The 20475-nt window shown below is 47.2% G+C and overlaps 9 non-coding genes and 3 pseudogenes across 9 annotated transcripts; all 12 read left to right on the forward strand.

The window, feature by feature from the left end:
- Positions 1-1379: 1379 nt before the first annotated feature.
- On the forward strand, positions 1380-1570 carry LOC142252443 (U2 spliceosomal RNA). The gene has a single exon (XR_012725820.1). It is a non-coding gene; the product is annotated as a U2 spliceosomal RNA (small nuclear RNA).
- A 1567-nt stretch (positions 1571-3137) lies between these two features.
- LOC142253442 (U2 spliceosomal RNA) lies at positions 3138-3330 on the forward strand. Its single transcript, XR_012726726.1, has one exon. It is a non-coding gene; the product is annotated as a U2 spliceosomal RNA (small nuclear RNA).
- Positions 3331-4721: 1391 nt separating this feature from the next.
- LOC142252445 (U2 spliceosomal RNA) lies at positions 4722-4912 on the forward strand. The gene has a single exon (XR_012725822.1). It is a non-coding gene; the product is annotated as a U2 spliceosomal RNA (small nuclear RNA).
- Positions 4913-6479: 1567 nt separating this feature from the next.
- LOC142253412 (U2 spliceosomal RNA) lies at positions 6480-6669 on the forward strand. The gene has a single exon (XR_012726695.1). It is a non-coding gene; the product is annotated as a U2 spliceosomal RNA (small nuclear RNA).
- A 1567-nt stretch (positions 6670-8236) lies between these two features.
- LOC142253429 (U2 spliceosomal RNA) lies at positions 8237-8427 on the forward strand. Its single transcript, XR_012726710.1, has one exon. It is a non-coding gene; the product is annotated as a U2 spliceosomal RNA (small nuclear RNA).
- A 1567-nt stretch (positions 8428-9994) lies between these two features.
- Positions 9995-10187, forward strand: LOC142253474 (U2 spliceosomal RNA). The gene has a single exon (XR_012726762.1). It is a non-coding gene; the product is annotated as a U2 spliceosomal RNA (small nuclear RNA).
- Positions 10188-11754: 1567 nt separating this feature from the next.
- Positions 11755-11955, forward strand: LOC142253483 (U2 spliceosomal RNA; annotated as a pseudogene).
- Positions 11956-13347: 1392 nt separating this feature from the next.
- On the forward strand, positions 13348-13489 carry LOC142253677 (U2 spliceosomal RNA; annotated as a pseudogene).
- Positions 13490-14186: 697 nt separating this feature from the next.
- LOC142253157 (U2 spliceosomal RNA) lies at positions 14187-14382 on the forward strand. Its single transcript, XR_012726474.1, has one exon. It is a non-coding gene; the product is annotated as a U2 spliceosomal RNA (small nuclear RNA).
- A 1400-nt stretch (positions 14383-15782) lies between these two features.
- On the forward strand, positions 15783-15924 carry LOC142253660 (U2 spliceosomal RNA; annotated as a pseudogene).
- Positions 15925-16621: 697 nt separating this feature from the next.
- LOC142253230 (U2 spliceosomal RNA) lies at positions 16622-16817 on the forward strand. The gene has a single exon (XR_012726541.1). It is a non-coding gene; the product is annotated as a U2 spliceosomal RNA (small nuclear RNA).
- A 2198-nt stretch (positions 16818-19015) lies between these two features.
- LOC142253075 (U2 spliceosomal RNA) lies at positions 19016-19208 on the forward strand. The gene has a single exon (XR_012726395.1). It is a non-coding gene; the product is annotated as a U2 spliceosomal RNA (small nuclear RNA).
- Positions 19209-20475: the final 1267 nt, after the last annotated feature.

Raw genomic sequence — 20475 nt, forward strand, 5'->3', positions numbered from 1 at the left:
TCCAAAAGCAGAACTCAATTCACCTGATTCATATTAGCCCGATTAGTGAATTGAAAGAAAGCATACAACTTCATATGCACCTCAATTTGGCCCATTCACTTTTCACACTTCCTCCTTTTTTTTATCTTTCACACTTTTTACTTGCTTTATTCATCCAAATAGCAAACTCATCACCACTCAACCTGACCAACTCGGCTATGTCCCGTGCAGTATCTTGTTCTCCGTCTTATCTAGATCATTTGCAATTGAATGGAATAGATCCCTTTTGGACAAAGTGGATTCAGCTTCTGCTGCAGTGACCACAGGTGTGAGAAGATCTAGAATTGGCATCTGGTGCGATCTCTCTGCTTCCACTCTAAATAAAGTTACCTGTTTATTCCTATCATGCATTGGTTTTTGGTGTTTTCTTTGAGCAATGATGATGTCTTTAGTGATCTGTTGGCTCCCCCTCCTGGAGGAAGAGTTTGCTTGCTCTTGGACAGTCTAAAAGAGAGGTCATGATAGACATTTAGCTTCTGAACCCAATTGGGGACAGTCATGGGTGATGAATGTTTGCAACCTGCTGCGAAGCCTGATACCGCAATATAAGGAACGTCAAATACTAAGAATGGGGCGGCCTATGAAAGAATTACTACTTTCATTAAGTATACTTAAACGGCTAATTGGGAATAGACAAACTGTAAAAAGCCCTCTGAGAAAGCCCCCCTCTAACCTTTGTTAGTAAGCTTTCCTGTAGTCTGCCTGTTGATGTATTTTCCGTTTGAACTGTGCACAACATGAAGAGACGGAACACTGGCGGCTTGTCACAATGCCCCCGCTGACATCACAATAGCGCTGCTGCCTAGAAAACAAGCTGCACAGCACAACTTGTTCTTTGGGTGGGAGGGTGGGCTAGTGGCAGGAGGGGGCAAGCCGTTTTTTTTCCGGGTGGTAGGGGGATGACAGGAGAAGGGATGCGGGTGGTGAGAAGGGTACAGAGGGCAGGGTTTGGGGGCTGGGAAGGAAAGGGAAAAGATTAGGGTTTGGGGATGATGAAAGGGCTTTCTACGGGTAAGGATGGCAAAGGGTGGCAGTGACGGGAAGTCAGGCGACCTGTCCTGTCCTGTCTGTCCTTTTTGTATCATGAATTGGAAAGACTGCAAGGGGGAGGGGAGTTGCTTGTGCCCAAAAGGAGGAGTTATTCAGATTCATTGCAGTGGGCGGCGGCTGCAAAACGCACCATTCTTCTTGTTTTTGCTCTGCAAAGCAGCCTTTTCAAGGGTTGGCTTGGGTGACAAAATGTCTTCTGTAGGCGTGGGTTTGTCTCCCCTCACTCTCTCTCCCTAAGATGTGTCCGGCATAGGCCAGGGTGCCACTCGAGGCCCAAACCAATTCTGGTTATCGCTTCTCGGCCTTTTGGCTAAGATCAAGTGTAGTATCTGTTCTTATCAGTTTAATATCTGATACGTCCCCTATCTGGGGACCATATATTAAATGGATTTTTAGAACAGGGAGATGGAAAAAGAGCTTGCTCTGTCCACTCCACGCATTGACCTGGTATTGCAGTACCTCCAGGACCGGTGCACCCCTTCTTAACCCAGTTTCCAAAAGCAGAACTCAATTCACCTGATTCATATTAGCCCGATTAGTGAATTGAAAGAAAGCATACAACTTCATATGCACCTCAATTTGGCCCATTCACTTTTCACACTTCCTCCTTTTTTTTATCTTTCACACTTTTTACTTGCTTTATTCATCCAAATAGCAAACTCATCACCACTCAACCTGACCAACTCGGCTATGTCCCGTGCAGTATCTTGTTCTCCGTCTTATCTAGATCATTTGCAATTGAATGGAATAGATCCCTTTTGGACAAAGTGGATTCAGCTTCTGCTGCAGTGACCACAGGTGTGAGAAGATCTACAATTGGCATCTGGTGCGATCTCTCTGCTTCCACTCCAAATAAAGTTACCTGTTTATTCCTATCATGCATTGGTTTTTGGTGTTTTCTTTGAGCAATGATGATGTCTTTAGTGATCTGTTGGCTCCCCCTCCTGGAGGAAGAGTTTGCTTGCTCTTGGACAGTCTAAAAGAGAGGTCATGATAGACATTTAGCTTCTGAACCCAATTGGGGACAGTCATGGGTGATGAATGTTTGCAACCTGCTGCGAAGCCTGATACCGCAATATAAGGAACGTCAAATACTAAGAATGGGGCGGCCTATGAAAGAATTACTACTTTCATTAAGTATACTTAAACGGCTAATTGGGAATAGACAAACTGTAAAAAGCCCTCTGAGAAAGCCCCCCTCTAACCTTTGTTAGTAAGCTTTTCTGTAGTCTGCCTGTTGATGTATTTTCCGTTTGAACTGTGCACAACATGAAGAGACGGAACACTGGCGGCTTGTCACAATGCCCCCGCTGACATCACAATAGCGCTGCTGCCTAGAAAACAAGCTGCACAGCACAACTTGTTCTTTGGGTGGGAGGGTGGGCTAGTGGCAGGAGGGGGCAAGCCGTTTTTTTTCCGGGTGGTAGGGGGATGACAGGAGAAGGGATGCAGGTGGTGAGAAGGGTACAGAGGGCAGGGTTTGGGGGCTGGGAAGGAAAGGGAAAAGATTAGGGTTTGGGGATGATGAAAGGGCTTTCTACGGGTAAGGATGGCAAAGGGTGGCAGTGACGGGAAGTCAGGCGACCTGTCCTGTCCTGTCTGTCCTTTTTGTATCATGAATTGGAAAGACTGCAAGGGGGAGGGGAGTTGCTTGTGCCCAAAAGGAGGAGTTATTCAGATTCATTGCAGTGGGCGGCGGCTGCAAAACGCACCATTCTTCTTGTTTTTGCTCTGCAAAGCAGCCTTTTCAAGGGTTGGCTTGGGTGACAAAATGTCTTCTGTAGGCGTGGGTTTGTCTCCCCTCGCTCTCTCTCCCTAAGATGTGTCCAGCATAGGCCAGGGTGCCACTCGAGGCCCAAACCAATTCTGGTTATCGCTTCTCGGCCTTTTGGCTAAGATCAAGTGTAGTTTGGGAGGGTACTACCTTGGTTGGTGCTGAAAGGTGCCAGGGTATTGCACAACTGCAGGCCTTGGGGGAGTGTGCATCGTAGGATGTCATAGCCCTCTTGTGCCGGACGGTTACCTGGGCAACGAGAGGCGGTCACTTTATTATTTTCAAACTCATCCTTCAAAAAAAAAAAAAAAAAATCTGTTCTTATCAGTTTAATATCTGATACGTCCCCTATCTGGGGACCATATATTAAATGGATTTTTAGAACAGGGAGATGGAAAAAGAGCTTGCTCTGTCCACTCCACGCATTGACCTGGTATTGCAGTACCTCCAGGACCGGTGCACCCCTTCTTAACCCAGTTTCCAAAAGCAGAACTCAATTCACCTGATTCATATTAGCCCGATTAGTGAATTGAAAGAAAGCATACAACTTCATATGCACCTCAATTTGGCCCATTCACTTTTCACACTTCCTCCTTTTTTTTATCTTTCACACTTTTTACTTGCTTTATTCATCCAAATAGCAAACTCATCACCACTCAACCTGACCAACTCGGCTATGTCCCGTGCAGTATCTTGTTCTCCGTCTTATCTAGATCATTTGCAATTGAATGGAATAGATCCCTTTTGGACAAAGTGGATTCAGCTTCTGCTGCAGTGACCACAGGTGTGAGAAGATCTAGAATTGGCATCTGGTGCGATCTCTCTGCTTCCACTCCAAATAAAGTTACCTGTTTATTCCTATCATGCATTGGTTTTTGGTGTTTTCTTTGAGCAATGATGATGTCTTTAGTGATCTGTTGGCTCCCCCTCCTGGAGGAAGAGTTTGCTTGCTCTTGGACAGTCTAAAAGAGAGGTCATGATAGACATTTAGCTTCTGAACCCAATTGGGGACAGTCATGGGTGATGAATGTTTGCAACCTGCTGCGAAGCCTGATACCGCAATATAAGGAACGTCAAATACTAAGAATGGGGCGGCCTATGAAAGAATTACTACTTTCATTAAGTATACTTAAACGGCTAATTGGGAATAGACAAACTGTAAAAAGCCCTCTGAGAAAGCCCCCCTCTAACCTTTGTTAGTAAGCTTTTCTGTAGTCTGCCTGTTGATGTATTTTCCGTTTGAACTGTGCACAACATGAAGAGACGGAACACTGGCGGCTTGTCACAATGCCCCCGCTGACATCACAATAGCGCTGCTGCCTAGAAAACAAGCTGCACAGCACAACTTGTTCTTTGGGTGGGAGGGTGGGCTAGTGGCAGGAGGGGGCAAGCCGTTTTTTTTCCGGGTGGTAGGGGGATGACAGGAGAAGGGATGCGGGTGGTGAGAAGGGTACAGAGGGCAGGGTTTGGGGGCTGGGAAGGAAAGGGAAAAGATTAGGGTTTGGGGATGATGAAAGGGCTTTCTACGGGTAAGGATGGCAAAGGGTGGAAGTGACGGGAAGTCAGGCGACCTGTCCTGTCCTGTCTGTCCTTTTTGTATCATGAATTGGAAAGACTGCAAGGGGGAGGGGAGTTGCTTGTGCCCAAAAGGAGGAGTTATTCAGATTCATTGCAGTGGGCGGCGGCTGCAAAACGCACCATTCTTCTTGTTTTTGCTCTGCAAAGCAGCCTTTTCAAGGGTTGGCTTGGGTGACAAAATGTCTTCTGTAGGCGTGGGTTTGTCTCCCCTCGCTCTCTCTCCCTAAGATGTGTCCGGCATAGGCCAGGGTGCCACTCGAGGCCCAAACCAATTCTGGTTATCGCTTCTCGGCCTTTTGGCTAAGATCAAGTGTAGTATCTGTTCTTATCAGTTTAATATCTGATACGTCCCCTATCTGGGGACCATATATTAAATGGATTTTTAGAACAGGGAGATGGAAAAAGAGCTTGCTCTGTCCACTCCACGCATTGACCTGGTATTGCAGTACCTCCAGGACCGGTGCACCCCTTCTTAACCCAGTTTCCAAAAGCAGAACTTAATTCACCTGATTCATATTAGCCCGATTAGTGAATTGAAAGAAAGCATACAACTTCATATGCACCTCAATTTGGCCCATTCACTTTTCACACTTCCTCCTTCTTTTTATCTTTCACACTTTTTACTTGCTTTATTCATCCAAATAGCAAACTCATCACCACTCAACCTGACCAACTCGGCTATGTCCCGTGCAGTATCTTGTTCTCCGTCTTATCTAGATCATTTGCAATTGAATGGAATAGATCCCTTTTGGACAAAGTGGATTCAGCTTCTGCTGCAGTGACCACAGGTGTGAGAAGATCTAGAATTGGCATCTGGTGCGATCTCTCTGCTTCCACTCCAAATAAAGTTACCTGTTTATTCCTATCATGCATTGGTTTTTGGTGTTTTCTTTGAGCAATGATGATGTCTTTAGTGATCTGTTGGCTCCCCCTCCTGGAGGAAGAGTTTGCTTGCTCTTGGACCTTCTAAAAGAGAGGTCATGATAGACATTTAGCTTCTGAACCCAATTGGGGACAGTCATGGGTGATGAATGTTTGCAACCTGCTGCGAAGCCTGATACCGCAATATAAGGAACGTCAAATACTAAGAATGGGGCGGCCTATGAAAGAATTACTACTTTCATTAAGTATACTTAAACGGCTAATTGGGAATAGACAAACTGTAAAGAGCCCTCTGAGAAAGCCCCCCTCTAACCTTTGTTAGTAAGCTTTTCTGTAGTCTGCCTGTTGATGTATTTTCCGTTTGAACTGTGCACAACATGAAGAGACGGAACACTGGCGGCTTGTCACAATGCCCCCGCTGACATCACAATAGCGCTGCTGCCTAGAAAACAAGCTGCACAGCACAACTTGTTCTTTGGGTGGGAGGGTGGGCTAGTGGCAGGAGGGGGCAAGCCGTTTTTTTTCCGGGTGGTAGGGGGATGACAGGAGAAGGGATGCGGGTGGTGAGAAGGGTACAGAGGGCAGGGTTTGGGGGCTGGGAAGGAAAGGGAAAAGATTAGGGTTTGGGGATGATGAAAGGGCTTTCTACGGGTAAGAATGGCAAAGGGTGGCAGTGACGGGAAGTCAGGCGACCTGTCCTGTCCTGTCTGTCCTTTTTGTATCATGAATTGGAAAGACTGCAAGGGGGAGGGGAGTTGCTTGTGCCCAAAAGGAGGAGTTATTCAGATTCATTGCAGTGGGCGGCGGCTGCAAAACGCACCATTCTTCTTGTTTTTGCTCTGCCAAGCAGCCTTTTCAAGGGTTGGCTTGGGTGACAAAATGTCTTCTGTAGGCGTGGGTTTGTCTCCCCTCGCTCTCTCTCCCTAAGATGTGTCCGGCATAGGCCAGGGTGCCACTCGAGGCCCAAACCAATTCTGGTTATCGCTTCTCGGCCTTTTGGCTAAGATCAAGTGTAGTTTGGGAGGGTACTACCTTGTTTGGTGCTGAAAGGTGCCAGGGTATTGCACAACTGCTGGCCTTGGGGGAGTGTGCATCGTAGGATGTCATAGCCCTCTTGTGACGGACAGTTACCTGGGCAACGAGAGGCGGTCACTTTATTATTTTCAAACTCATCCTTCAAAAAAAAAAAAAAATCTGTTCTTATCAGTTTAATATCTGATACGTCCCCTATCTGGGGACCATATATTAAATGGATTTTTAGAACAGGGAGATGGAAAAAGAGCTTGCTCTGTCCACTCCACGCATTGACCTGGTATTGCAGTACCTCCAGGACCGGTGCACCCCTTCTTAACCCAGTTTCCAAAAGCAGAACTCAATTCACCTGATTCATATTAGCCCGATTAGTGAATTGAAAGAAAGCATACAACTTCATATGCACTTCAATTTGGCCCATTCACTTTTCACACTTCCTCCTTTTTTTTATCTTTCACACTTTTTACTTGCTTTATTCATCCAAATAGCAAACTCATCACCACTCAACCTGACCAACTCGGCTATGTCCCGTGCAGTATCTTGTTCTCCGTCTTATCTAGATCATTTGCAATTGAATGGAATAGATCCCTTTTGGACAAAGTGGATTCAGCTTCTGCTGCAGTGACCACAGGTGTGAGAAGATCTAGAATTGGCATCTGGTGCGATCTCTCTGCTTCCACTCCAAATAAAGTTACCTGTTTATTCCTATCATGCATTGGTTTTTGGTGTTTTCTTTGAGCAATGATGATGTCTTTAGTGATCTGTTGGCTCCCCCTCCTGGAGGAAGAGTTTGCTTGCTCTTGGACAGTCTAAAAGAGAGGTCATGATAGACATTTAGCTTCTGAACCCAATTGGGGACAGTCATGGGTGATGAATGTTTGCAACCTGCTGCGAAGCCTGATACCGCAATATAAGGAACGTCAAATACTAAGAATGGGGCGGCCTATGAAAGAATTACTACTTTCATTAAGTATACTTAAACGGCTAATTGGGAATAGACAAACTGTAAAAAGCCCTCTGAGAAAGCCCCCCTCTAACCTTTGTTAGTAAGCTTTTCTGTAGTCTGCCTGTTGATGTATTTTCCGTTTGAACTGTGCACAACATGAAGAGACGGAACACTGGCGGCTTGTCACAATGCCCCCGCTGACATCACAATAGCGCTGCTGCCTAGAAAACAAGCTGCACAGCACAACTTGTTCTTTGGGTGGGAGGGTGGGCTAGTGGCAGGAGGGGGCAAGCCGTTTTTTTTCCGGGTGGTAGGGGGATGACAGGAGAAGGGATGCGGGTGGTGAGAAGGGTACAGAGGGCAGGGTTTGGGGGCTGGGAAGGAAAGGGAAAAGATTAGGGTTTGGGGATGATGAAAGGGCTTTCTACGGGTAAGGATGGCAAAGGGTGGCAGTGACGGGAAGTCAGGCGACCTGTCCTGTCCTGTCTGTCCTTTTTGTATCATGAATTGGAAAGACTGCAAGGGGGAGGGGAGTTGCTTGTGCCCAAAAGGAGGAGTTATTCAGATTCATTGCAGTGGGCGGCGGCTGCAAAACGCACCATTCTTCTTGTTTTTGCTCTGCAAAGCAGCCTTTTCAAGGGTTGGCTTGGGTGACAAAATGTCTTCTGTAGGCGTGGGTTTGTCTCCCCTCGCTCTCTCTCCCTAAGATGTGTCCGGCATAGGCCAGGGTGCCACTCGAGGCCCAAACCAATTCTGGTTATCGCTTCTCGGCCTTTTGGCTAAGATCAAGTGTAGTTTGGGAGGGTACTACCTTGGTTGGTGCTGAAAGGTGCCAGGGTATTGCACAACTGCTGGCCTTGGGGGAGTGTGCATCGTAGGATGTCATAGCCCTCTTGTGACGGACAGTTACCTGGGCAACGAGAGGCGGGCACTTTATTATTTTCAAACTCATCCTTCAAAAAAAAAAAAAAAATCTGTTCTTATCAGTTTAATATCTGATACGTCCCCTATCTGGGGACCATATATTAAATGGATTTTTAGAACAGGGAGATGGAAAAAGAGCTTGCTCTGTCCACTCCACGCATTGACCTGGTATTGCAGTACCTCCAGGACCGGTGCACCCCTTCTTAACCCAGTTTCCAAAAGCAGAACTCAATTCACCTGATTCATATTAGCCCGATTAGTGAATTGAAAGAAAGCATACAACTTCATATGCACCTCAATTTGGCCCATTCACTTTTCACACTTCCTCCTTTTTTTTATCTTTCACACTTTTTACTTGCTTTATTCATCCAAATAGCAAACTCATCACCACTCAACCTGACCAACTCGGCTATGTCCCGTGCAGTATCTTGTTCTCCGTCTTATCTAGATCATTTGCAATTGAATGGAATAGATCCCTTTTGGACAAAGTGGATTCAGCTTCTGCTGCAGTGACCACAGGTGTGAGAAGATCTAGAATTGGCATCTGGTGCGATCTCTCTGCTTCCACTCCAAATAAAGTTACCTGTTTATTCCTATCATGCATTGGTTTTTGGTGTTTTCTTTGAGCAATGATGATGTCTTTAGTGATCTGTTGGCTCCCCCTCCTGGAGGAAGAGTTTGCTTGCTCTTGGACAGTCTAAAAGAGAGGTCATGATAGACATTTAGCTTCTGAACCCAATTGGGGACAGTCATGGGTGATGAATGTTTGCAACCTGCTGCGAAGCCTGATACCGCAATATAAGGAACGTCAAATACTAAGAATGGGGCGGCCTATGAAAGAATTACTACTTTCATTAAGTATACTTAAACGGCTAATTGGGAATAGACAAACTGTAAAAAGCCCTCTGAGAAAGCCCCCCTCTAACCTTTGTTAGTAAGCTTTTCTGTAGTCTGCCTGTTGATGTATTTTCCGTTTGAACTGTGCACAACATGAAGAGACGGAACACTGGCGGCTTGTCACAATGCCCCCGCTGACATCACAATAGCGCTGCTGCCTAGAAAACAAGCTGCACAGCACAACTTGTTCTTTGGGTGGGAGGGTGGGCTAGTGGCAGGAGGGGGCAAGCCGTTTTTTTTCCGGGTGGTAGGGGGATGACAGGAGAAGGGATGCGGGTGGTGAGAAGGGTACAGAGGGCAGGGTTTGGGGGCTGGGAAGGAAAGGGAAAAGATTAGGGTTTGGGGATGATGAAAGGGCTTTCTACGGGTAAGGATGGCAAAGGGTGGCAGTGACGGGAAGTCAGGCGACCTGTCCTGTCCTGTCTGTCCTTTTTGTATCATGAATTGGAAAGACTGCAAGGGGGAGGGGAGTTGCTTGTGCCCAAAAGGAGGAGTTATTCAGATTCATTGCAGTGGGCGGCGGCTGCAAAACGCACCATTCTTCTTGTTTTTGCTCTGCAAAGCATCCTTTTCAAGGGTTGGCTTGGGTGACAAAATGTCTTCTGTAGGCGTGGGTTTGTCTCCCCTCGCTCTCTCTCCCTAAGATGTGTCCGGCATAGGCCAGGGTGCCACTCGAGGCCCAAACCAAATCTGGTTATCGCTTCTCGGCCTTTTGGCTAAGATCAAGTGTAGTTTGGGAGGGTACTACCTTGGTTGGTGCTGAAAGGTGCCAGGGTATTGCACAACTGCTGACCTTGAGGGAGTGTGCATCGTAGGATGTCATAGCCCTCTTGTGACGGACAGTTACCTGGGCAACGAGAGGCGGTCACTTTATTATTTTCAAACTCATCCTTCAAAAAAAAAAAAAAAAAATCTGTTCTTATCAGTTTAATATCTGATACGTCCCCTATCTGGGGACCATTTATTAAATGGATTTTTAGAACAGGGAGATGGAAAAAGAGCTTGCTCTGTCCACTCCACGCATTGACCTGGTATTGCAGTACCTCCAGGACCGGTGCACCCCTTCTTAACCCAGTTTCCAAAAGCAGAACTCAATTCACCTGATTCATATTAGCCCGATTAGTGAATTGAAAGAAAGCATACAACTTCATATGCACCTCAATTTGGCCCATTCACTTTTCACACTTCCTCCTTTTTTTTATCTTTCACACTTTTTACTTGCTTTATTCATCCAAATAGCAAACTCATCACCACTCAACCTGACCAACTCGGCTATGTCCCGTGCAGTATCTTGTTCTCCGTCTTATCTAGATCATTTGCAATTGAATGGAATAGATCCCTTTTGGACAAAGTGGATTCAGCTTCTGCTGCAGTGACCACAGGTGTGAGAAGATCTAGAATTGGCATCTGGTGCGATCTCTCTGCTTCCACTCCAAATAAAGTTACCTGTTTATTCCTATCATGCATTGGTTTTTGGTGTTTTCTTTGAGCAATGATGATGTCTTTAGTGATCTGTTGGCTCCCCCTCCTGGAGGAAGAGTTTGCTTGCTCTTGGACAGTCTAAAAGAGAGGTCATGATAGACATTTAGCTTCTGAACCCAATTGGGGACAGTCATGGGTGATGAATGTTTGCAACCTGCTGCGAAGCCTGATACCGCAATATAAGGAACGTCAAATACTAAGAATGGGGCGGCCTATGAAAGAATTACTACTTTCATTAAGTATACTTAAACGGCTAATTGGGAATAGACAAACTGTAAAAAGCCCTCTGAGAAAGCCCCCCTCTAACCTTTGTTAGTAAGCTTTTCTGTAGTCTGCCTGTTGATGTATTTTCCGTTTGAACTGTGCACAACATGAAGAGACGGAACACTGGCGACTTGTCACAATGCCCCCGCTGACATCACAATAGCGCTGCTGCCTAGAAAACAAGCTGCACAGCACAACTTGTCCTTTGGGTGAGAGGGTGGGCTAGTGGCAGGAGGGGGCCAGCCGTTTTTTTTCCGGGTGGTAGGGGGATGACAGGAGAAGGGATGCGGGTGGTGAGAAGGGTACAGAGGGCAGGGTTTGGGGGCTGGGAAGGAAAGGGAAAAGATTAGGGTTTGGGGATGATGAAAGGGCTTTCTACGGGTAAGGATGGCAAAGGGTGGCAGTGACGGGAAGTCAGGCGACCTGTCCTGTCCTGTCTGTCCTTTTTGTATCATGAATTGGAAAGACTGCAAGGGGGAGGGGAGTTGCTTGTGCCCAAAAGGAGGAGTTATTCAGATTCATTGCAGTGGGCGGCGGCTGCAAAACGCACCATTCTTCTTGTTTTTGCTCTGCAAAGCAGCCTTTTCAAGGGTTGGCTTGGGTGACAAAATGTCTTCTGTAGGCGTGGGTTTGTCTCCCCTCGCTCTCTCTCCCTAAGATGTGTCCGGCATAGGCCAGGGTGCCACTCGAGGCCCAAACCAATTCTGGTTATCCCTTCTCGGCCTTTTGGCTAAGATCAAGTGTAGTTTGGGAGGGTACTACCTTGGTTGGTGCTGAAAGGTGCCAGGATATTGCACAACTGCTGGCCTTGGGGGAGTGTGCATCGTAGGATGTCATAGCCCTCTTGTGACGGACAGTTACCTGGGCAACGAGAGGCGGTCACTTTATTATTTTCAAACTCATCCTTCAAAAAAAAAAAAAAAAAAAAAAAAAATCTGTTCTTATCAGTTTAATATCTGATACGTCCCCTATCTGGGGACCATATATTAAATGGATTTTTAGAACAGGGAGATGGAAAAAGAGCTTGCTCTGTCCACTCCACGCATTGACCTGGTATTGCAGTACCTCCAGGACCGGTGCACCCCTTCTTAACCCAGTTTCCAAAAGCAGAACTCAATTCACCTGATTCATATTAGCCCGATTAGTGAATTGAAAGAAAGCATACAACTTCGTATGCACCTCAATTTGGCCCATTCACTTTTCACACTTCCTCCTTTTTTTTTATCTTTCACACTTTTTACTTGCTTTATTCATCCAAATAGCAAACTCATCACCACTCAACCTGACCAACTCGGCTATGTCCCGTGCAGTATCTTGTTCTCCATCTTATCTAGATCATTTGCAATTGAATGGAATAGATCCCTTTTGGACAAAGTGGATTCAGCTTCTGCTGCAGTGACCACAGGTGTGAGAAGATCTAGAATTGGCATCTGGTGCGATCTCTCTGCTTCCACTCCAAATAAAGTTACCTGTTTATTCCTATCATGCATTGGTTTTTGGTGTTTTCTTTGAGCAATGATGATGTCTTTAGTGATCTGTTGGCTCCCCCTCCTGGAGGAAGAGTTTGCTTGCTCTTGGACAGTCTAAAAGAGAGGTCATGATAGATATTTAGCTTCTGAACCCAATTGGGGACAGTCATGGGTGATGAATGTTTGCAACCTGCTGCGAAGCCTGATACCGCAATATAAGGAACGTCAAATACTAAGAATGGGGCGGCCTATGAAAGAATTACTACTTTCATTAAGTATACTTAAACGGCTAATTGGGAATAGACAAACTGTAAAAAGCCCTCTGAGAAAGCCCCCCTCTAACCTTTGTTAGTAAGCTTTTCTGTAGTCTGCCTGTTGATGTATTTTCCGTTTGAACTGTGCACAACATGAAGAGACGGAACACTGGCGGCTTGTCACAATGCCCCCGCTGACATCACAATAGCGCTGCTGCCTAGAAAACAAGCTGCACAGCACAACTTGTTCTTTGGGTGGGAGGGTGGGCTAGTGGCAGGAGGGGGCAAGCCGTTTTTTTTCCGGGTGGTAGGGGGATGACAGGAGAAGGGATGCGGGTGGTGAGAAGGGTACAGAGGGCAGGGTTTGGGGGCTGGGAAGGAAAGGGAAAAGATTAGGGTTTGGGGATGATGAAAGGGCTTTCTACGGGTAAGGATGGCAAAGGGTGGCAGTGACGGGAAGTCAGGCGACCTGTCCTGTCCTGTCTGTCCTTTTTGTATCATGAATTGGAAAGACTGCAAGGGGGAGGGGAGTTGCTTGTGCCCAAAAGGAGGAGTTATTCAGATTCATTGCAGTGGGCGGCGGCTGCAAAACGCACCATTCTTCTTGTTTTTGCTCTGCAAAGCAGCCTTTTCAAGGGTTGGCTTGGGTGACAAAATGTCTTCTGTAGGCGTGGGTTTGTCTCCCCTCGCTCTCTCTCCCTAAGATGTGTCCAGCATAGGCCAGGGTGCCACTCGAGGCCCAAACCAATTCTGGTTATCGCTTCTCGGCCTTTTGGCTAAGATCAAGTGTAGTATCGTTCGAAAAGGTGGTTTAAGGCTCCGGCCACCTTAGTACAATGATGCAATGCACACTGGAAGGTTGCGCTTGTTAGTACTTTGGGAGGATAGTATATCCATCTAGAGGAAACCATGGCCCTACCAGGATCGAGGCTATTAGACTGAGTAAGTGTGGGGGCTATGGTGCAATGTGCCCCAGGATTGACGACCCTGGAGTGAGTCTGAGCTTGCTGGCTTTGGACCCCGGCAAGCCTTGGGCTCTGTAGCACACCGTACCTTGCCCTTTCATACTTTCTGAGCATATTGCTCTATCCCGGCCTTCTGGCTAGGAAGGGAAATTTTTATAATCATGGTCGGAGGTCCGTTCAGCTTTGGGCTGAGAAACCAACACCCGGTTGGAGGTCCGGGTCAGCTTCGGCTGAGAAACCAACACCCGGTTGGAGGTCCGGGTCAGCTTCGGCTGAGAAACCAACACCCGGTTGGAGGTCCGGGTCAGCTTCGGCTGAGAAACCAACACCCGGTTGGAGGTCCGGTTAGCCTTGGGCTGAGAAACCAACACCGGTTGACGGTCCGGGCAGTTTCGGCTGCGAAACCAACAACTAGTAGCTCTCTACTCCACTTGGGTAAGATGCCTGGGTGGATGCTGGGAGCAACGACAAGGCTCAACCAGGCTTCGGCTTGGGGGAGCACCGAAGATCCCTGACCCTTGCTGTGGCCTTCTGGCTCGGAGGGACGGGGTTGATTTTTGGGGACCCTCTCCTCACGGAGGGGTCCACACGAATCCTAGCCTTTGCACTGTTTTTGGTGTGACTTCGGTCATGCATTTTTTGCGGTGCTTTGGAAAGCTTCATTAAATCAAAATCTGTTCTTATCAGTTTAATATCTGATATGTCCCCTATCTGGGGACCATATATTAAATGGATTTTTAGAACAGGGAGATGGAAAAAGAGCTTGCTCTGTCCACTCCACGCATTGACCTGGTATTGCAGTACCTCCAGGACCGGTGCACCCCTTCTTAACCCAGTTTCCAAAAGCAGAACTCAATTCACCTGATTCATATTAGCCCGATTAGTGAATTGAAAGAAAGCATACAACTTCATATGCACCTCAATTTGGCCCATTCACTTTTCACACTTCCTCCTTTTTTTTATCTTTCACACTTTTTACTTGCTTTATTCATCCAAATAGCAAACTCATCACCACTCAACCTGACCAACTCGGCTATGTCCCGTGCAGTATCTTGTTCTCCGTCTTATCTAGATCATTTGCAATTGAATGGAATAGATCCCTTTTGGACAAAGTGGATTCAGCTTCTGCTGCAGTGACCACAGGTGTGAGAAGATCTACAATTGGCATCTGGTGCGATCTCTCCGCCTACACTCCAAATAAAGTTTCCTGTTTACTCCTATCATGCATTGTTTTTTGGGCTTTTCTTTGAGCAATGATGATGTCTTAAGTGGTCTGTTGGCTCACCCTCCTGGAGGAAGAGTTTGCTTGCTCTTGGACATTCTAAAAGAAAGGTCATGATAGACATTTAGCTTCTGAGCCCAATTGGGGACGGTCATGGGTGATGAATGTTTTGCAACCTGCTGCAAAGCCTGATACTGCAATATAAGGAACGTCAAATATTAAGAATGGGCGGCCTATGAAAGAATTAGTACTTTCATTAAGTATACTTAAACGGCTAATTGGGAATAGACAAACTGTAAAAAGCCCTCTGAGAAAGCCCCTCTCTAACCTTTGTTAGTAAGCTTTTCTGTAGTCTGCCTGTTGATGTATTTTCCGTTTGAACAGTGCACAACATGAAGAGACGGAACACTGGCGGCTTGTCACAATGCCCCCCGCTGACATCACAATAGCGCTGCTGCCTAGAAAGCTAGCTGCGCAGCAGAAATTTCTCTTTGGGTGGGAGGTGGGCTAGTGGAAGGAGGGGGCAAGCTTTTTTTTTTTTTTTTTTTCTCGGGTGGTAGGGGGATGATAGGAGAAGGGATGCGGGTGGTGAGATGGGTACAGAGGGCAGGGTTTGGGGCTGGGAAGGAAAGGGAAAAGATTAGGGTTTGGGGATGATGAAAGGGCTTTCTACGGGTAAGGATGGCAAAGGGTGGCAGTGACGGGAAATCAGGCGACCTGTCCTGTCCTGTCTGTCCTTTTTGTATCATGAATTGGAAAGACTGCAAGGGGGAGGGGAGTTGCTTGTGCCCAAAAGGAGGAGTTATTCAGATTCATTGCAGTGGGCGGCGGCTGCAAAACGCACCATTCTTCTTGTTTTAGCTCTGCAAAGCAGCCTTTTCAAGGGTTGGCTTGGGTGACAAAATGTCTTCTGTAGGCGTGGGTTTGTCTCCCCTCACTCTCTCTCCCTAAGATGTGTCCGGCATAGGCCAGGGTGCCACTCGAGGCCCAAACCAATTCTGGTTATCGCTTCTCGGCCTTTTGGCTAAGATCAAGTGTAGTATCGTTCGAAAAGGTGGTTTAAGGCTCCGGCCACCTTAGTACAATGATGCAATGCACACTGGAAGGTTGCACTTGTTAGTACTTTGGGAGGATAGTATATCCATCTAGAGGAAACCATGGCCCTACCAGGATTGAGGCTATTAGACTGAGTAAGTGTGGGGGTTATGGTGCAATGTGCCCCAGGAATGGACACCCTGGAGGGAGTCTGAACTTGCTAGGTTGGGACCCTGGTAAGCCTCAGACTCTGTCGCACGCCGCGCCTTGCCTATTCATACTTTCCAAGCATATTGCCCTATCCTGGCCTTCTGGCTAAGAAGGGAAATTTTTATAATCCCGGTCGGAGGTCCGGTCAGCTTTGGGCTGAGAAACCAACACCCGGTTGGAGGTCCGGGTCAGCTTTGGCTGAGAAACCAACACCCGGTTGGAGGTCCGGTTAGCCTTGGGCTGAGAAACCAACACCCGGTTGGAGGTCCGGTCAGCCTTGGGCTGAGAAACCAACACCCGGTTGGAGGTCCGGTCAGCCTTGGGCTGAGAAACCAACACCGGTTGACGGTCCGGGCAGTCTCGGCTGCGAAACCAACGACTAGTAGCTCCCTACTCCACTTGGGTAAGATGCCTCGGTGGACGCTGGGAGCAACAACAAGGCTCAACCAGGCTTCGGCTTGGGGGAGCACCGAAGATCCCTGACCCTCGCTGTGGCCTTCTGGCTCGGAGGGACGGGGTTGATTTTTGGGGATCCTCTTCTCACGGAGGGGTCCACACGAATCCTAGCCTTTGCACTGTTTTTGGTGTGACTTCGGTCATGCATTTTTGCGGTGCTTTGGAAAGCTTCATTAAATCAAAAATCTGTTCTTATCAGTTTAATATCTGATACGTCCCCTATCTGGGGACCATATATTAAATGGATTTTTAGAACAGGGAGATGGAAAAAGAGCTTGCTCTGTCCACTCCACGCATTGACCTGGTATTGCAGTACCTCCAGGACCGGTGCACCCCTTCTTAACCCAGTTTCCAAAAGCAGAACTCAATTCACCTGATTCATATTAGCCCGATTAGTGAATTGAAAGAAAGCATACAACTTCATATGCACCTCAATTTGGCCCATTCACTTTTCACACTTCCTCCTTTTTTTTATCTTTCACACTTTTTACTTGCTTTATTCATCCAAATAGCAAACTCATCACCACTCAACCTGACCAACTCGGCTATGTCCCGTGCAGTATCTTGTTCTCCGTCTTATCTAGATCATTTGCAATTGAATGGAATAGATCCCTTTTGGACAAAGTGGATTCAGCTTCTGCTGCAGTGACCACAGGTGTGAGAAGATCTACAATTGGCATCTGGTGCGATCTCTCCGCCTACACTCCAAATAAAGTTTCCTGTTTACTCCTATCATGCATTGTTTTTTGGGCTTTTCTTTGAGCAATGATGATGTCTTAAGTGGTCTGTTGGCTCACCCTCCTGGAGGAAGAGTTTGCTTGCTCTTGGACATTCTAAAAGAAAGGTCATGATAGACATTTAGCTTCTGAGCCCAATTGGGGACGGTCATGGGTGATGAATGTTTTGCAACCTGCTGCAAAGCCTGATACTGCAATATAAGGAACGTCAAATATTAAGAATGGGCGGCCTATGAAAGAATTAGTACTTTCATTAAGTATACTTAAACGGCTAATTGGGAATAGACAAACTGTAAAAAGCCCTCTGAGAAAGCCCCTCTCTAACCTTTGTTAGTAAGCTTTTCTGTAGTCTGCCTGTTGATGTATTTTCCGTTTGAACAGTGCACAACATGAAGAGACGGAACACTGGCGGCTTGTCACAATGCCCCCCGCTGACATCACAATAGCGCTGCTGCCTAGAAAGCTAGCTGCGCAGCAGAAATTTCTCTTTGGGTGGGAGGTGGGCTAGTGGAAGGAGGGGGCAAGCTTTTTTTTTTTTTTTTTTTTCTCGGGTGGTAGGGGGATGATAGGAGAAGGGATGCGGGTGGTGAGATGGGTACAGAGGGCAGGGTTTGGGGCTGGGAAGGAAAGGGAAAAGATTAGGGTTTGGGGATGATGAAAGGGCTTTCTACGGGTAAGGATGGCAAAGGGTGGCAGTGACGGGAAATCAGGCGACCTGTCCTGTCTGTCCTTTTTGTATCATGAATTGGAAAGACTGCAAGGGGGAGGGGAGTTGCTTGTGCCCAAAAGGAGGAGTTATTCAGATTCATTGCAGTGGGCGGCGGCTGCAAAACGCACCATTCTTCTTGTTTTAGCTCTGCAAAGCAGCCTTTTCAAGGGTTGGCTTGGGTGACAAAATGTCTTCTGTAGGCGTGGGTTTGTCTCCCCTCACTCTCTCTCCCTAAGATGTGTCCGGCATAGGCCAGGGTGCCACTCGAGGCCCAAACCAATTCTGGTTATCGCTTCTCGGCCTTTTGGCTAAGATCAAGTGTAGTGTTGTTCGAAGAGGTGGTTTAAGCTCCAGGCCACCTTAGTACAATGATACAATGCACACTGGAAGGTTGCGCTTGCTAGTACTCTGGGTGGATAGTATATTCATCTAGAGGAAAACATGGCCCTACCAGGATCGAGGCTATTAGACTGAGTAAGGGTGGGGGGCTATGGTACAACTTGCCCCAGGACTGACGACCCTGGAGTGAGTCTGAGCTTGCTGGCTTGGGACCCCGGCAAGCCTTGGGCTCTGTAGCACACCGTACCTTGCCTTTTCATACTTTTTGAGCATATTACCCTATCCCGGCCTTCTGGCTAGGAAGGGAAATTTTTACAATCCCGGTCGGAGGTCTGGTCAGCTTTGGGCTGAGAAACTAACACCCGGTTGGAGGTCTGGGTCAGCTTCGGCTGAGAAACCAACACCCGGTTGGAGGTCTGGGTCAGCTTCGGCTGAGAAACCAACACCCGGTTGGAGGTCCGGTTAGCCTTGGGCTGAGAAACCAACACCGGTTGACGGTCCGGGCAGTTTCGGCTGCGAAACCAACAACTAGTAGCTCTCTACTCCACTTGGGTAAGATGCCTGGGTGGACGCTGGGAGCAACGACAAGGCTCAACCAGGCTTCGGCTTGGGGGAGCACCGAAGATCCCTGACCCTTGCTGTGGCCTTCTGGCTCGGAGGGACGGGGTTGATTTTTGGGGACCCTCTCCTCACGGTGGGGTCCACACGAATCCTAGCCTTTGCACTGTTTTTGGTGTGACTTCGGTCATGCATTTTTTGTGGTGCTTTGGAAAGCTTCATTAAATCAAAAATCTGTTCTTATCAGTTTAATATCTGATACGTCCCCTATCTGGGGACCATATATTAAATGGATTTTTAGAACAGGGAGATGGAAAAAGAGCTTGCTCTGTCCACTCCACGCATTGACCTGGTATTGCAGTAACTCCAGGACCGGTGCACCCCTTCTTAACCCAGTTTCCAAAAGCAGAACTCAATTCACCTGATTCATATTAGCCCGATTAGTGAATTGAAAGAAAGCATACAACTTCATATGCACCTCAATTTGGCCCATTCACTTTTCACACTTCCTCCTTTTTTTTATCTTTCACACTTTTTACTTGCTTTATTCATCCAAATAGCAAACTCATCACCACTCAACCTGACCAACTCGGCTATGTCCCGTGCAGTATCTTGTTCTCCGTCTTATCTAGATCATTTGCAATTGAATGGAATAGATCCCTTTTGGACAAAGTGGATTCAGCTTCTGCTGCAGTGACCACAGGTGTGAGAAGATCTACAATTGGCATCTGGTGCGATCTCTCCGCCTACACTCCAAATAAAGTTTCCTGTTTACTCCTATCATGCATTGTTTTTTGGGCTTTTCTTTGAGCAATGATGATGTCTTAAGTGGTCTGTTGGCTCACCCTCCTGGAGGAAGAGTTTGCTTGCTCTTGGACATTCTAAAAGAAAGGTCATGATAGACATTTAGCTTCTGAGCCCAATTGGGGACGGTCATGGGTGATGAATGTTTTGCAACCTGCTGCAAAGCCTGATACTGCAATATAAGGAACGTCAAATATTAAGAATGGGCGGCCTATGAAAGAATTAGTACTTTCATTAAGTATACTTAAACGGCTAATTGGGAATAGACAAACTGTAAAAAGCCCTCTGAGAAAGCCCCTCTCTAACCTTTGTTAGTAAGCTTTTCTGTAGTCTGCCTGTTGATGTATTTTCCGTTTGAACAGTGCACAACATGAAGAGACGGAACACTGGCGGCTTGTCACAATGCCCCCCGCTGACATCACAATAGCGCTGCTGCCTAGAAAGCTAGCTGCGCAGCAGAAATTTCTCTTTGGGTGGGAGGTGGGCTAGTGGAAGGAGGGGGCAAGCTTTTTTTTTTTTTTTTTTCTCGGGTGGTAGGGGGATGATAGGAGAAGGGATGCGGGTGGTGAGATGGGTACAGAGGGCAGGGTTTGGGGCTGGGAAGGAAAGGGAAAAGATTAGGGTTTGGGGATGATGAAAGGGCTTTCTACGGGTAAGGATGGCAAAGGGTGGCAGTGACGGGAAATCAGGCGACCTGTCCTGTCTGTCCTTTTTGTATCATGAATTGGAAAGACTGCAAGGGGGAGGGGAGTTGCTTGTGCCCAAAAGGAGGAGTTATTCAGATTCATTGCAGTGGGCGGCGGCTGCAAAACGCACCATTCTTCTTGTTTTAGCTCTGCAAAGCAGCCT

The sequence above is a fragment of the Anomaloglossus baeobatrachus genome, chromosome 9 (genome assembly GCF_048569485.1).
Source record: "Anomaloglossus baeobatrachus isolate aAnoBae1 chromosome 9, aAnoBae1.hap1, whole genome shotgun sequence".
NCBI classification, from domain to species: Eukaryota; Metazoa; Chordata; class Amphibia; order Anura; family Aromobatidae; genus Anomaloglossus; species Anomaloglossus baeobatrachus.